Source organism: Podarcis vaucheri, assembly GCF_965113315.1.
Source record: "Podarcis vaucheri genome assembly, chromosome: 11".
In the NCBI taxonomy this organism is placed as follows: Eukaryota; Metazoa; Chordata; class Lepidosauria; order Squamata; family Lacertidae; genus Podarcis; species Podarcis vaucheri.
In genome coordinates this window covers 25,692,467-25,706,956 of record NC_138749.1, presented here as the reverse complement: position 1 = coordinate 25,706,956, position 14,490 = coordinate 25,692,467, and the positions used below count along the sequence as shown (strand labels likewise).

The 14,490-nt window shown below is 41.9% G+C and overlaps 1 protein-coding gene across 3 annotated transcripts in view; it reads right to left on the bottom strand.

The window, feature by feature from the left end:
• ZSWIM6 (zinc finger SWIM-type containing 6) overlaps positions 1-14,490 on the bottom strand; it is a 96,175-nt gene that overhangs the window by 54,131 nt on the left and 27,554 nt on the right. The gene's annotated exons all lie outside the window — the stretch shown is intronic.

Sequence of the window (14,490 nt, the reverse complement as noted above, 5' to 3'; positions counted from 1 at the left end):
GAGGAAAGTTGCATGACATAATGCTCCCCCATGCAGAAGAGGATCCCTTGCACTCAGAAAACTTGCATGCGGGGTAGGAAAGCGTATCCTACCGTTCTGTGCTGTGCTAAATTTATCATACGGACTTAGTTGTGGGGAAAGCATTTAAATATGTGATACCTTGCCTGCAATGCAAAGTAATACAATCCAGGAAAGGATCTACAGTGCACTTTTACTGCACATTTAATCCACTTTTGAAATGTCCTCTGTCTGCAAAGGTTGACTGTAGATTTGTCCTAGCCTGTAGTTATGTATTAAAAGCTATTTCAAATAAAACTAGTCACAGTACCAACACGACTCTTGTACCAACGATTAGATAAGGAGTATCAAAGATTAAATAAAGGGTATCAATTTTGCATGTCCAAAGCATTGTGAAACAAAAGATTGATGTGAGCAACTTTGGGTGTGTCTTGTCAGCAAATGAATGTTAATGAAGTGAAAGGCAAGACAAACGGAAAGGGAAGAGAAATAAAGCACTGAGCTATGATTCATGAATTCCTTTTGGAGTGACACTGGTTCTCTACCTGCCCATAGGAATCCAATCCATTTCCCACATAATTTTCAATTAGTAATCTCTTCCTGACCATAAAAGACATTAATTAATTTTATTTATTCATAAAATGTATATACTGCTTGAGTGTGTTTTAAAAAACCCCTTGAATTGATTTACAAATAAGATAAAACAGTATCACTAAAAAAGATGTTATGAAAAAGTAGAGCTAGTGTCATCAGCATACTGATGGCACCTCATCCCAAAACACCTGATGACCACTCCCAGCGGCTTCATGGAGGTATTAAATGTGGCACCCCATAACGTAGCCACCAGGGGGGCAAAAACACTCTCCCAATGCTACTGCCTCTGGACTCGGTCCTGAAGGGAGAATCAGAACCACTGTAATACAGTGCCCCCAATTCCTACTCTCCAGAGATGGTCCAGGAGGATACCATGGTCAATGGTATGAAAAGTCGATGAGAGACTGTCTTTACAGGGGGGAAACCAGAAGCCTTACCCAGCATTAATGTTTAGGCAATCAGCTCTCCCCACCCCCCACCCCATTGAAATGTACTATTTTAAAAAAAAGCATCTACAGTAATGCAAAGTTTTGATATCAACTCAGTGGCTTGGTAGAACATGAGACTCTTAATCTCAGGGTTGTGGATTCAAGCCCCACGTTGGGCAAAAGATTCCTGCATTGTAGGTATTTGGACTAGATGACCCTTGTGGCCCCTTCCAACTCTATGATTCTATGATCTTGAGTTTCCCCTCCACAAAAGGAGGGGCTCCATCTGTTCACAGAAGGGTCTTTGATCCAGCAGAGACTCTTAATGGTGGAGGTGATTTGTGCCGATTAACCCTTTCCCCTGCAGCACTCCACAGCCCTCCCATCTGGAGATTTTCAGGGAGGGAAGAAGAGGGGCAAGGAGAAATCAGTGGCGATAGTGTTCCTTTTCTACCAGTGGAAGCATCCCACAACTGCTCCTCTCTAACTGTGAGGATATTGCATGGCTCTATACAGTACTGAAACACAGGTACAGGGTTCATACAAACCCAAAGAACACCTGTGGCCTCTCTTGATTCGAGTATGGCTTGTAGCAACTACAAAGCAGCTCTAGTACTGAAATGATTAAGCAAGAGAAGAAGGAACACAAACACATTTAGCCAACTTGAGACTTGCTATACATGCTGTTGGCAATTTTCATATGCAGGTTTTTCTCTCTTCTGGACGTTATCCTTCTTTCTTCGGTATAATTTTACTTTTTACTGTAAGCTCGTATAGTTTCCAGTCAAGACAGCAATAAAAGGCCACAGAAAACCGCAGCAGCGAACACTTCCAAGATGTGGAGCTGGGATGGTCACACGACACCAACCTCAAAATTCCAGCTGCCTGGAAAGACCAAGGCTCCCAGTCAAGTGCCTAACATTGTGGTCAGGCAACCCTAAACTATGCTCTCTCTGAAGGGGCACAAGGGCTGACTGACACCCCACAAACTGGGACCAAGCATGATAATGGCCAGACATCCAGTCACAGAGGAAACAAGTGATAATGTCCAAGGTTAAAGTAAGATTTGTTTGTTTGAATTTGTTTGTTCTCATTATGACCAGTTGCAACTTTAACCCAGTTCAGACTACAAGGCCAAGTGATAATGTTTTTGACAGAACTCCATTTGCTAGTCCCCTGCACCCATCTGTTATTCTCAACTTCCACCTGATCAGTTTTCATGTCAAGTAGCTGCTATATCCCACAAGCTTAGCCATCAGCTGAAAAAGCCAGTACAGTGGTACCTCTGGATACGAACTTAATTCGTTCTGGAGGTCCGTTCTTAACCTGAAACCATTCTTAACCTGAGGTACCACTTTAGTTAATGGGGCCTCCCGCTGCCACTGTGCCGCTGGTGCAGGATTTCTGTTCTCATCCAGAGGTAAAGTTCTTAACCCGAGTACTACCTCCAGGTTAGTGGAGTCTGTAACCTGAAGGGTTTGTAACCTGAGGTACCACTGTAGTATGCACAGCAAGAATTCAGCTCATCTCCCTTCAACGTTAAACCTGTACTGGATGACTAAACATTGGTCAGAACATTGGTCATTCCAGCTCAGTATTGTCTACACCACCTGACGGGGGAAATACTCAGTCCCACCAGGAGATGCAGAGGTTTCAACAAGGGACCTTCTGCATGCAAAGCAATGCTCTACCACTGAGCTACAGCCCTTCCCCGTAAGGATCTGTAGATCTCAATACACAAAGATGCACAGCTCAGTGCAATTCCATGATGCTTTAACTCAGATTCTTGCATCACAGGGTGTTGGTCTAGATGACCCTCAGAGTCCCTTCCACCTCTACAATTCTATAATTCTATAAATGAGGACATCACACTAAATCCAATGTTCTCTAACTGCCTTGCCACAGCACTACGCACACTGAGCTCCTCAAAGGGGTGTGTTGTTTCCAATAGGCAAAACTAAGAAATTTACTGGCAGGAACCTGCCAAACCAAGTCACAGAGTTCTCAGCTGCCACACATAAACCACCCATAATATCGGTTTAGAGACAAAAAGACAGACAGACAGACAAGTATGATGTAGAGAGAAATGTTCAGCCACCTCACTAAGTCAATCACATGTTAAAACAAACCTAAAATAACCCGTTCTTTTTACCCTTCCATTCACTTTTAAAACTTACAGCTTTTGTTTCTATTCTCCCAGAAGAGCCAAAGATTACTTCCTGCTCAATACTTTTCAGCTACGGTAAAGCAATGTTAAAGATTTGCCTCCACGCAGAGGAATTAATGTTTGTTCCAAAATAATATCACTCTCCCTACAGCACCTTGACCTTTACTTTACTCCAATCAAAGCCTACACACACAAAGTGAAGGGCAACACTAGTGACTTCTGAAGAACTATATTCATGTAACAAATTTCATAAGGAGCATTATGTCATGTGAGCTCCTACCTGAAGCCTTGCATCACAGAGCCCAGGCATAGGTTTGCCACCTCAGTGAGAATGAGGCCACAGTCCAACAAAGATTTGTAGGTTTAGGTTACTACAATACTTTATCTTGTCTTTCCTGTTTATGTAGTAGAAAGCTGTCTTTTCTGATAAGAACTGCGGAAAACAAGAGCCTCAAAACACTTCCTCTGTTTTCTTCTTCCAGAATCACCATTTGGTTGCAAAATCACAACAGATGCTGTAAAAACTACTTTACCCTCTAAGAAGGGGAGAGGGGAGAGTGTCGAAATGCTTATATTTGAGTCTACAAATTTCATGCTATTATTACATAATTTAGGTTTTAACCATGGTTAGCGGATCAGGTATCTAGTTATTGACAAACTATTTTCACAAAAAGAGGGGAGAGGTTTAATGTATCTCTGCTCATATACCTCTTGGAAATTTGAGGTCTCCTCAACAGATGGGCATTCATGTGACAGCGATTGGACAGCAGCCTGCAGTTGTCACTGGATGAGGAGACAGAAAACTGGTCCATTCTCCAGTGCAAATTCCTCAGCAGATCTCCTCACAACTCCCCCCTCCCCATTATTCAGAAACCAATGCCTGCCAGTTCCTCTTATTGCAACATGAACAAATGTCTGCCTGTCCATTTGTAGCAATAAATGAAATTTAACACAAAGTAACAGATGAGCAATCCTCTTTATGAATTAACCCTCCCTTACCCACCCACCCCAAAGTATCATTGGATTTGCTTCCATTAAAAGCACATCTCAGCACATCCTGCTGACTTTGGTTGCCAGAACACTCCCCCAACTCCTCATCTCCCTCCAGTCTCTTGTGGACTATAGAGCATAAATTAGCTATTCATTACATGTGAAGGAGTCACAGATAGAGCTGCACCCTGCTGAGGAAGACTGCTATTTTACATGTCAATTTCACAACGAAAGCATCTGCTTCTTTCCTAATAAGTATATTTAAAGCTGCCGCACAACGTGCAGATTATATGCTGTTCGTTGCCTGCTTGTTCGGATATCATGAACTCCTAAGTAACATTGCTCAAAATTATTCCATTCGAGGCCTCCATTTCTTAGCATTGTTTGTAACAAACCCGTTATGCCCCCAAAGTGAATAACTTGTGTCCTTTAAAGGTTGTAGTCAAAATAATTTGGATGCGGGACAATTTTTGGCTCACAACTGCTTATGCACTAATACGGTGGTACCTTGGTTTATGACCATAATCCGTTCCGGAGGTCCGATCATAAACCAAAACAGGTCGTAACCCAAGGTGCGCTTTCGCCAATAGGGCCTCCCCCCCCAAAAAAAAGGGGGTTGTAATCCAAAAAATTGTTCATAATCCAAAAAAACAACAACCACCCCCTGGGTTGTAATCCAAAAAAAGTTTGCAAACCAGGACGCGCACTTCCGGGTTTGAATTGGTCGTAATCCAAAGTGGTCGTAAACTAGGCTGTTTGCAAATCAAGGTACCACTGTATTAGTATCTTGTGCATTTTTTTAAAAAATCACCTTACAGAACCAGCCATTACTCATTTCAAATGCACAACAAACACAGAACTGTTCCACAGCGACCATATGAAAAACCTGGTACAAAAGCATAAGGCGATGTAACAAACGAATTGCCCAACCGCAAGGCAAAAGAACTCTGTAACCACCAAGTGAACCGAAGCACCAATGCTTTTACTGAGAGAGGGGGGGGGGGGGGAGAGAGACTAAAACCTGGAGAACAAATTTTTGTATTATTGGTTTCATTCCTGCCTGCATCATGCCGGTAGGAAACTGAAGCAGGATTAAACCCCAGAAATGATTGGTAAATTACCCCATGGGGCAAAGCAGCCGAGGGAGTGGGGAAAGAGTGATGCATAGAACTGCCAGGGGAAAATGTGCTCAGTCTATTACAAACACATCTTTACAGCTCAGAAAGGCTGAAGCGCAGATACCCACCCACTTCTCTACTTCATCAGCCTCTCCCAATGCACCTTTTTCTGGAGATGGGGAGGGCATGTAATGACCAATTCAGCCCTCAGCTATGTACCACAACTGTTTTAAGTAGGCAAAGAGCTGGCAAGGAATTTTCAGATAAGGCATGTTCAGGTGTTATTAAACAACAGCTACAATTCTCAGCCCACAAACTGGAATAACTAGTTCACCAGTTGTACCAGTGCTTTATGCTGGTGAAACTAGTAAGGCTGCCTACCTCCTTCAAAAGGGCAACGTGAAAGTCTGTTCATTAAGCCAGAATGATTTAAAATACAGCCCTAACAGTTGCTTACTCTATACGTGTGTGTGTGTGTGTGTGTGTGTGTGTGCGCGCGCACACACACACACACACACACACACACAACTACGCCTGGAGTAATTATCTTGATTTTGAGCAAAATCACATCTGTTTGTGTGCAAGTAAATACAGCCCGACAGCAATTTGGTTCATCTATCAGAAAGAATCAACTGCAAGCTTAATAAGCATTATTTGCATTCTGTACAATGGTGTATTTGTTCTTTCAAGCTATTACAGTGATAATTTGAACGCATGTACTGTGTACTAAATTTAAGGTGCTCAAAGCCATAAAGCACAATGTATTCCAATTGGATAATTCTAAGCCCAGATCATTTAATGTCAAACATTACTGCATCTAGTTACAGAGCTGTTTACCAAAGCAGCAGCTACGCTGACTTTTCTGCAGCAGCTATACCCAACATTTTAAATGGCTTCATTTTGTTCAGCCAACACTCCTCAAGAGGGGGGGAAACAGTGTTTAAGTAGTCTGAAGAGTTTTCAGTTTATATTGAATTGGGGGGGGCATAAAATGTTACACTTGTGCTCAGCAGAATTACACTTACATGAGAAAGGGGAGGTGATTTTCACTGATTTTGCCAGAGGCCTCACACCCCTCAAAAAGTTGCTGCAGAGGACTACAGGGGACGGGGGAGGGAATCACTAAAAATAAGTCTCTCCTATTCCTCCAACAGAAGCTTCTGATAGATTACTGTTGTCCATACATGGAATCCCAACTCTAGATCCAACAAAATACATTGCAATTCCTGCACTGCAGGAAGTTAGAGTAGATGACGCTATGGGTCCCTCCCTCCTAGCTCTAAAATTCTACTATTCTATGTTTGTGGTTTTGCAAATACTGTTTAAATCTTTGAGAATAGATATTATGAGGCTGCATGTTTGGTATGGATCAGGGACTGTATAAAACTGGAAAAGGAAGAAGCATTGGACTTAGAAGGCCATGATAACATACAACAGCGGCAAGAGTCTTGATAGCACAAGGATGGAAGAATGAGGAAACCCTGAGAAAAGAACAGTGGCAAGAGAATAACATGTGTTGAGAAATCAGAGAGAGAGGAGCTGAGGGAAGAGAGGGTTCAATGGAAAGGGGGGGGGAAAGGGGGGAAAATAATGAATATGATATGTTTTGATATTTTGTTATGTTGAAATTGTTAATTTTTTTAAAAGAAATATTTGGGAATAGAAATAGGTATCAAGACATACAACATCCACACAGTTTTAATGAAAACTAATTACCAAGGGATAGATCAAACATAATGTTTAGTGCAAGAAGTAGGAGAGCTAGCATGCTTGGACAGGTGATTTTCATTGTGCAAGTGATAGTGCACGCAAAAGTATACAATAGGTTAACACTGCGTACACTTCCACTGGCCCAAGCCATTCACTGGATTTGGGATTCCTGCAAGCAGATTGGTTGTTGTGTCAGTGGGCTGCCACAATTGGACCTCACTCCTAAATTCTACTTTATTCCCAAGCTTCCTAACATGCTATCCTGGTACTGGATCAAAATAAGATAAAAGGGAATCTGTTACCATTCCTAGTAAACCATGCGCCTTACGAGTAAGCAAAATTAAAATTAAAAATTGCATTGCTAAAGGGCTTTTTCCATTTTGACTGCATAATCAATCCCCTGTGATATCTTTGACAATTTTAATAAGGTTCAATTTAGTCAACTTCAATATTGGGTTCATAGAAACTATCAAAATAGTTAAGGGGCATCCTGTTTTACTCTTTTCCTCCAAGTAATGTAGATGATTACTATCTATGCAGATATCTAAAACATATGCAATTGATAGAATTGCATCAATTCTAGAAAGGTTCACTAGATGCAATAAATAAAATTGTGTGTGCTTGAATTTATAATTGTGGGTAATTGAGTCCTTACAGAAGCTTGTATTTGGACTCCCTGTCCAAAGCAACTATACCAATTCTTCACGAAATCAGGAAAACCAGTTTCATGGTGAATTCTAGAAAACTGTACATGAAAAAAATAGCTTCATCTTGTGTGATACTTACTGTTCCTTAATTTTTTAAAAAACAACCTTGCAATTAAAAGAAACCAAGAGGTCACACAGCAGCTATCTATACATTCTTTGAAATGGCACACTGATCTCCATAAGCTAGCTGGCATACAAAGGAAATTACACCGAAGAAATATGCTATTATTTTGAAGAACACCTGCTTATATTATCTAAAGCCCGTTCTATAGGGTCACATCCAACATCACTTTTTCATTCACACTGCCCATAAGTGCAAGCCTTTAATGTGGAAATAGCTTGACGCAAAATAGCTTGAGTCAAAATGATTCAAACAAGGCTAGAAAGTTGTGTTAAAAATAAAATGTCAGTTTTAAATGCATGGGCAACCAAGCATCCTGGCTTGTTCCAGCCTCCTTCCAGGAACTAAGAAGCTGGCTACACAGACAGTATGTCAAATGGTAAAACTATTCCTGGACTGTATCAGCTCAGATTGTTGATAGTTATGTGACTGAATGCTCTCCTCCCTCCTCTCCAAACCCCCAAAGATTTATGAACACAGTACACTTGTATTAAGAAAAAGTGTTCTGTTCCAGCCTGCTCTTCAACATCTACCCTCCAAGGAACAGGAATTTTTTATTTTTATTTCTGTGCATAGCATGGGATACAGCCACCATTATCTCCAGGTCAACTTAGTAAAAACATAAATAAATCCTAGCCCGTTTTAACCCTGTGTTCTACTGTCTGGCTGTGAAGCCATGCACATTCTATTTGAGTAATCATTCCTTCATTGTCTCATTTCATATACAGTGGTACCTCAGGTTACAGACGCCTCAGGTTACAGACGCTTCAGGTTACAGACTCCGCTAACCCAGAAATAGTACCTCGAGTTAAGAACTTTACCTCAGGATGAGAACAGAAATTGAGTGGTGGTGGCGCGGCGGCGGCAGGAGGCCCCATTAGCTGAAGTGGTACCTCAGGTTAAGAATAGTTTCAGGTTAAGAACGGGCCTCCAGAACGAATTAAGTTCTTAACCCGAGGTACCACTGTACTGAAAAAAGACTAAGTGATATTAAAGATAGAAGCTACCCTCTATCAAATCAGACCATCGGTCCACTTAGCTCAGTACTGTCTACACTGACCAACAGCAGTTCTCCAACATTTCAGAAGAAAGTCGTTTGAAGCCTACCTACGATTGAGCCAATGACCTTCTTCAGGCAAAGTAATTGCTCTACTAATTTGTATGGCCCTCCTACTATTGCACTGGTATGGTCCTTCCAGTATAGCCCTTTAGCTTCTGCACAATACACCACCACCAGAAATAAAAGATTTTTTTTAAAAAAAACCTTTCTCTTGAGGCACCTAAAATTCATAATTTTATTTTGATGCTTAGTATTAATCAGATGCTCGTGTTAACAAGAATGAACACGTTTCCCACCCCATGCAAGCCCTTCTTGCTTCCTTGATCAATTCTTTGGTCACGTATAAGTATTTTGCTACTGGGCTTTGGTACTTGGCTGTGTTCTTGAAGATGTTGCTATCCTTTAAGTGTTTTACAGGGAAGGGGGGGAAATCAATATTGCCTTGAGGCAGCACATCAACACATCCTTTTAAGAGATGCTTGTGCTATGATAAAAGAAAGGAAGTTGTTCAGGTTTTACGTAGACCTCAGACATATACCTTATTTTACCACCAACCTGGCAAAACTGATCCCGCAGATTCTTTTATCAGGAGAAACTCACTTATCACTTGCCCCTGTGTGTCAGTATGAGCACCCTGAGCGTTCTGTGGCAAAGCTTACTTCCTGGACACAATGGCCATAAACAAAGTGAGTTGTTGGTGTAACTCAAGTCCTGAAAATAAATCATTTTGCCCTGCCTTAAAAACACAGTTTTGAAAAGGCTTGTTTTGCTATCCATTTAAAAGATAACTGCACATAAAAACGCCAGCTTGGGTGGACATGGACTGATGCACTATTCAAGTCTTTAGTACTTCTAAAGTTGGACTCTATGGCTCAATTTGTTCAGTTTGTCCAGATTTCATCACCATCCAACCAATGATGCATATACAGTCAACATTTCTTTTCCCAAACTCCAAGCACTGCACCAGCCAAAGTTTCATTTAATGTTGTTGAGAAGGGGGAGGCAACATTGCCTTGAAAATCTCCCAGAGAAGCAGGCTGTTGTATTAGAACAAACAGCAGCTTGTTTCTATCGCTCCTTTGTTTGACAAGTTTGAGCTGGCTAGAAAGGTCATTTATGCCTCAAAGCATCAAATTAACATTTGGAGGACATGAATTTTAAAAATGGCTATTTGGTTCTGCTTTCTGAATTCCTAATCTTTTTTTTAATAAAAAATAAAAAATAAAAATCTGACTTAGCCAAGAACCAAAAGGAAAACAGTCTTTCCTCAAGCAAACTAAGCATTGATTTTATGTCCATGTCAGCAGAAGCCAACTATATCTTAATTAAACCTCATTTTTAAACAGGTTTTAAGCCAGTTGGCTGAAGTGATGTCAACACCATGGAACAGTGTAGAAGGAAAATCACTGTTTCATCACCACTGAAGAACTCTTCAATAGTTCATACACAACATTAATAAAGGTTTCCTGACCCTTTAAAGCAAGTACCACACCAGATTCTGTGTGGAATCCCCACAAAGCCTAAACTTTTAAGCAATTTAGTTGAAGCGCTACCCAATACTGCCCCTACCAACCTTCAGAATTTCTGCAAAGTCTTCTAAAGCCAACTTTCACAGACCCAGGATCCACCCGACCTACAACAGAACCGACTCAATTTACACAGCAGATTTCCATTCTCCTGTGTCTGCTCTGGTTCCCAGTCTTTTCTTAAAAACAAACAAATTAACAAGGATGGCAACCACTGACACAACCAATTTTAGATCAGGATGTGACTTGGTTCAGGGTCAAAACTTGCCAGCTGAAGACCAGGGCTTCAGGTAAAGGGATTCTAAATATACTAGTAAGGTACCTCAAATTCAGAGCTGGCAAACTTGACATTACTTTAAAAATACCAACTTTTTCTACTACAGGATTTTCCCCATAATCACTTATTTAAACTTTCCATCCAAGCTAAATGTCCCCTCCCCAATTTAAGTACAGTGGTACCTCAGGTTAAGTACTTAATTTGTTCCGGAGGTCCATTCTTAACCTGAAACTGTTCTTAACCTGAAGCACCACTTTAGCTAATGGGGCCTCCTGCTGCCGTTGCGCTGCCGGAGCCCGATTTCTGTTCTTATCCTGAAACACTATTTCTGGGTTGGCAGAATCTGTAACCTGAAGCGTATGTAACCCGAGGTACCACTGTACTTGACACCAAACATACAGCACTGCCAGACACACACAGCACCTTTTGCAACAAACTAGTGTGGCAACACCCAAGTTCACAATTCCTCCAAAAAAAAAAGCTTTAGGATGAACATTCCACAGTGATATAGACAATGAACATGTACCAATTCTCATTTGAGAAGCTTCTGGCTTAATTAGTAATATGTACAGAACTGTCTGTGCAGGCAAAGAACACCCGGAACAGGCATTTGCAATTCAGTACATTTCTTTTGATTTCCAAAACCAACAAGTATTTGCATTTGCTAGAAAAGAAAATGGTGCCTTCAGTATACCCATCTCCACTTGCTACTGGGAAAGACACAGCAAGCCCAGCTTTTTAATCTGGTGTATAAATCTGTTGGGATGCAGGTGGTGCTGTGGGTTAAACCACAGAGCCTAGGACTTGCCAATCAGAAGGTCAGCGGTTCGAATCCCCGCGACGGGGTGAGCTTTCATTGCTCAGTCCCTGCTCCTGCCAACCTAGCAGTTCCCAGGTCCTAGTCCAACTCTCTAAACGGTATCCCACACTACATGGACTCTAAGCTTTATAAATTTACTTTATAAATCTGTTGCCAAATTTGTTCTTCTGTGCAAAGGTAAAGGTAAAGGGACCCCTGACCATTAGGTCCAGTCGTGGCCGACTCTGGGGTTGCGGCGCTCATCTCGCTTTATTGGCCGAGGGAGCCGGCGTACAGCTTCCGGGGCATGTGGCCAGCATGACTAAGCCGCTTCTGGCGAACCAGAGCAGTGCACGGAAACGCCATTTACCTTGCCGCCAGAGCGGAACCTATTTATCTGATCGGCAAGTCCTAGGCTCTGTGGTTTAACCCACAGCACCACCCACGTCCTCATCAGAAATAGCTACATCTCACTTGCAAAACCAGTGGGGGGAAAACGTGGGAGACAGGGTTGTTTTATAGCAAAGGTTGCTCAAAGGGGGATCAGGTAACAACTGTAAGCTCCTCCATAAGTCACCTCTAATTTAGTGGTGTGGCTCTTTTACATCAAAGATGCAGTCTATTTCCTGCTGAGATGTATTGTCAGTCAAGGATGAGATATTGTTACCATATTTCCCAGTAACGCTAAGGATCATCAATATGGTATTCCCCTATTTGCATGGATTTCCATTTACCCTCAGAGGTATTTCAAAGCAGATTGCTCTTTCACTTCCTGCCCCAATACAAGGAGATGAAAGCTGACAAATTCTCCAAGGGGAAAATTTGTTTTTCAACACCATCTACTCAGCTAAGACCCTTGGACAGAAAGCGCCATGTGGGTTTCAACGTTTTAAGAATAAAGGTGCTTCAAGGGTCCACCATGGCAATCTGCCAATGTGAAACCACTGGCTGGGCAAGGTGCCGGCTTGTAGTTATGCAGAAGCCTGTCTGGCAACATGACTAAGCCAGAGACTAACAGGCAGGTGTGCCAGGCTTTATTTCACCCGGTTCAAAGACCCCGTTTGGCACACACACCCATGCACATTTGCATACACACAGGCTGGGAGCCTCAATGGCGGCCCTCTGGAGGCTTCATCCAGGAAAAAGAACCTGGCTACCCCACCAGCACCGTAGCTATGGCTCTGCTAACAGGTTATAAGGTTTCAAACAAAATGTGTTTGTGTATGCACAACAATTGTGGAAAGCTTTTGGAGGAAACTCCCACCATTTCCCTTTTCTTAATCATCCCTTGTTCTGGATTATGAGTGGATTATTTTTTTCAAAAAACCTGAAATGCACGGATGATTTAGAAAACACTATGTCAAAGGCCACCCCATCACTATTCCTCCACTGCCAGAACAACTTCAAAGGATCAGATCTTCCTGGCTTCAGTTACACCAAATTCACCACATGGCAACCAACCCTCATGTCACTCAGCAAGCCACGCAAGCTTTGACTAATTTCAAGAGGCTATGTGTTAATGCGACACCTGAAACCATAGGGCGAACTTCTTCTATTTATAACATGCTGGTATCTCTGATGACAGGGATGCTTTGCGGTTTGAAAACTTCTTCTGGGGGTCCAAATCTGTCCCTGTTTACAAATGGTCACTAATTTGAAATAACAACTTCTTCTCAAATCTGTCCTGGCTGCCGTGTGGGGATCTTTCTTGAAATTGATAAGACAAAGGTCCCTTAGCCACTCTGACGCTACCACATCTGTCTCACGTACATGCTGGTGGGGATACAGGGAAAAGACTCTTACCCTCATGTGTGGTAGAGATGATGAGATGTGGCTGTCTTTCTCTAAGATGGTTCATTATTCCCCACAAGAGCTTAAGAGGATTCTCTAGTCTTAACTTTGTACTGGGAATAGCATGCAGTGGTTGCACAGCAAGATCTCATTACTTTATGAGCTACAGCATACACAGAAATCTAATACTGGATATCTCCGGATCCTTCGCGTCTACAAAACTGGTTCAACAAGGTTTGCTATCTGACCCTCCTAGAGAAATGAAAGCATTACATCAGGCTACCAAGACGTGTGTGGTTATATCAAACATTTCAGCGTGTTTCCATCTATTTTCTGTGTTGACAAAAACCCATCATTCCCATGCCTACTCTTGGCTAGTTTATTGCTTTGGTAACATGGCCTTAAGGTTTAATTGTTTATTTGTGTGTATTGCCTTGACCTTCTCTCTCTCTCTCTCTCTCTATCTCTCTCTTTTACAATTTCCACCCAGACACTTTCTCCAGCTCTATCTCTAATACAGTGGTTCTCAAGGCAAGAGGTGGATCTCCTGAAAAATGCATGGTTTCTCCAGGGAGCAATGAGTGTTAAACTGCTGCTAATAAGCACCTTGATTGAGCCTGAAGGCAGGGTTCCAAGTATCAGTACAACATAGGAAACTATGTTCCCTCCTCCTCGTACCTATGAGTTCTACACCTTCATTTCTTTTCCCCACAGGCTAAATAGTGCTGATAGTACAAGGTGAACAATGTCATCTTGCCTTACTTTCATAAGCTTGCCTTGGGCAAACTGACTTTGCAAAAAGGTTTGTGCTCCCCTATACTAGTAGAAAGACCTCAATATGACCAAGTCTGGCTCAAAATGTTCTGCTAGCTTGAGTTTCTGAAGACAGCTGTGCTCCTCTCATTTACCAACACATGAACATTTGTTAAGATCAGTATTCTTTTCTCATCCACACACTTTAATTGGCTTAACAGAGATGTTCTGTTCTTCAGGATTCCTGCACATGTTTTTTTCCCCTTGGTGCAGTGTGTTTTCCCCTGCTTAAAGAAAAAAGAGGCACCTGTTTCCTCAACAGGCTGAAAGATCATTGAGCTTCACTCACTATGACAAAGAAACTTTGTGTTGTAGGCAAGATACTTGATACCACACGAAGCAACTCCCCTAGACATACAAGGCCCTTTAAA